The 2,814-nt window shown below is 35.4% G+C and overlaps 1 pseudogene; it reads left to right on the top strand.

Annotated features, from left to right (window-relative positions):
- Positions 1 to 1,047: 1,047 nt before the first annotated feature.
- On the top strand, positions 1,048 to 1,743 carry LOC148176628 (uncharacterized; annotated as a pseudogene).
- Positions 1,744 to 2,814: the final 1,071 nt, after the last annotated feature.

Below are 2,814 nucleotides of genomic sequence, written 5' to 3'. Positions count from 1 at the left end.
GCCTGGTATCAGAGATAATAAATAGTATATTATCTACCAAGGTTGAGATGGCTTTAATTATTAACCCGAGCGTCAAGGTTATAAAACCGAGGTGCGCAGCACCGAGGTTTTATAAGACCCGAGGGTTATAATTGCCATCTAAATCAAGGTGGATATACTATTTTTTTCACTAGTAGAAGTTTTCCACAAAAACCTTCATGCCTTTTTCAAGTTTGTTACAACTAATAACATTTTAATATTATTTAAGGAACACACCTTTTCACTAAGACCTTGTATCAGGAAAAATGAGAAATTAGAAATTAGTCGCTTGAAATACTTCTTTTGTTTTAATTGACGTTTCTCTAAAAAAATATTTATTGCGCATTAAAAATACTTATTACTGGCGCTACGATTCATCAAAACTTAAGGTAAGGAACATGTTATGTATAATAATATAATGCGGATGAAGTAGAAGTCAAAAGTGACTTACAAATCAACAATTTTCAGCTTAATTTTGTCATTCGTCTGGCAAATCTTTCAACATTTTTTCAAGATGAGTGATGTAATTACCTGTACTCCTCCTAAAATTAAAGAACAGGCGAAGCCCCTGGAGCCCAGTTTGCTTCCAGAAAAATCCAGAAAAACTTATTTAAAAGCGTATGAAAACTACCAACATTGGTGCAGGGAAAATAGCGTTTTCAAAACGACAGAAAGTGTTATGCTGGTGTTTATGGAGGTACAAGCACGAATAAAAAAGTCTTCAAGTTTGTGGGCTTTGTATTCCATGTTGAAATCAACAATATTATTGAACGAACAAGTCAATATCGCAAAATTTCCTAAAGTAATAACGTTCCTAAAAAGGCAAAATGGTAACTACACACCGAAAAAATCCTCTGTGTTATCTAGAAATGAAATCTCGACATTTCTAAGAGACGCTCCAGATGTAGCTTTTTTATCAACCAAGGTAACTATCCAATAGTTTATAGCAAACTTCAATAATCCTCTTTACCATAGGCGGTTCTAACCATTGGAGTTGCTGGAGCTTGCCGCACAGACGAACTATGTAACATGCATATGAGTGATGTCGACATACGGGATGATATAATTATAATCAACATTCCTAATTCAAAAAATGGCAGCTCTTGAAAATTTGTAATAACAGACCCATTATGGATGAATACAGCAAAGAGGTATTTGAGAAATAGACCTGTGCCAGACATGCCAAAGGTGTTCATTGGCTTTCGAGGAGGTAAACCCACCAAACAAAACATAGGCCACAAGACTATTAGTAAAATGCCAAAAATAATAGCTTCCTTTCTTAAACTCTCAAATGCTGCGAGTTACACAGGTCACTCGTTCCGACGCACTTCAGCCACAATACTAGTAGAAAATGGAGGAGATCTTCTCTCATTGAAGCGCCATGGAGGGTGGAAGTCCGCAACAGTAGCGGAGGGCTATATTGAGGAGTCCCTTGAGGAGAAAAAAAGAATTGCCGGTATGGTTCAACAAGTAACACCTTCCACATCAGCAGCAGAAGCTGCTGTATACGAGAATCCCACGCCATCTACATCGACAACAGAAGATGCTGTATATGCTAACTCCATGCCATCCACATCGACACCAGAAACTGGGACAATTTTTCAGAGTGTTCGTGAAATTAACCTTCCAGCTTGCACATCGTTGACCTCGGAAAATACAACATCGTTAAATACCGGCGTTAAGTTGATCTGCCATCACAGCACTATCAACATTTATTATAAATAATGTATAAATATAATACTGTTGTGTTGAATTATTAAATTTATTAAGTTTGTTCATAACATCTTGAATTAGTCAAGTCTGCATGGTCTGCACACACAATCTCACAATCTGTCCAATCAAATGTCAAACCAATCACGTGCACTGCCAACCTGCTTTAATTAAAATCCCCAAGTAAAAGGCATTTACGAAAGTCTTAAAAATTCTGTCACCGCAATTTTGGGATCACATTTGAATAATAGATGGAAACGATACACATTCTACTAGGTTAAACTATCTCTAAGTTTTGCAATTGAAGGTTTTTTAAAGGCATAACTTTATTTTTTGTACTTTTTTAACCAAGGTTAATAATGTGCCAAATGTCATAATCATTTTTAACCTAGGTGATAAAACGCAGCTTTTCAATATAAAAATCGGTAAATAATCTACACTTTAATTACTACTAGTGAAAAAATATTATTTCTCAATACACTTGCTACAAGTGTCTTCGATGTTGGGTTTTTACCTGCTTATACCCGATAGCAGTTTATTACAATGGGGCGGAACGTCAGTGACCCCCTAGCGAGCGGTCGTAAATTATGAGATTTGAAGATGATTTGAGTTAGTTGTACTGTTGGTTGTCTATTTTCGATTTGTTTTTTTATTAATAACTTCAAAATTATAGCATAATGACAGAAACAAAAATGTCACCTCCATAGAGGTTTTAATTCTCCACATGTTGGTATTTTTTTTAACTTTGTAGGTTGCTTCATATTCCTTAAAAACGAAAAATGGGAATTTCAGTTTTTAATTAATTAAAGTCAAAATTTTCACTTTTTCAAAATTCGAAGATGTCACCTTCATAGCTCTACCTGAGACGCATACATACAGAGATCGAGCGGTTTTTCAAAGTCTAAAATGTGCTTCAAAAACGAAAAATCGTAAGCCATATAGCGGGTATATGCGTAGCGTAGAGCCTTAAAATATCGCATGTTTCACATATATGCATAAAAAAGTAAAGTTAAAGCAGGAAAAAAATAAAATTCATTTTCCCATGTTATTTCCCTATGTTCAGCAGTCGCTGGAACACCCGGTATA

The sequence above is a fragment of the Gnatocerus cornutus genome, chromosome 4 (genome assembly GCF_029298725.1).
Source record: "Gnatocerus cornutus isolate USDA-ARS CGAHR chromosome 4, icGnaCorn1.1, whole genome shotgun sequence".
Taxonomy (NCBI): domain Eukaryota; kingdom Metazoa; phylum Arthropoda; class Insecta; order Coleoptera; family Tenebrionidae; genus Gnatocerus; species Gnatocerus cornutus.
This window is presented reverse-complemented; position numbering and strand designations above follow the sequence as displayed.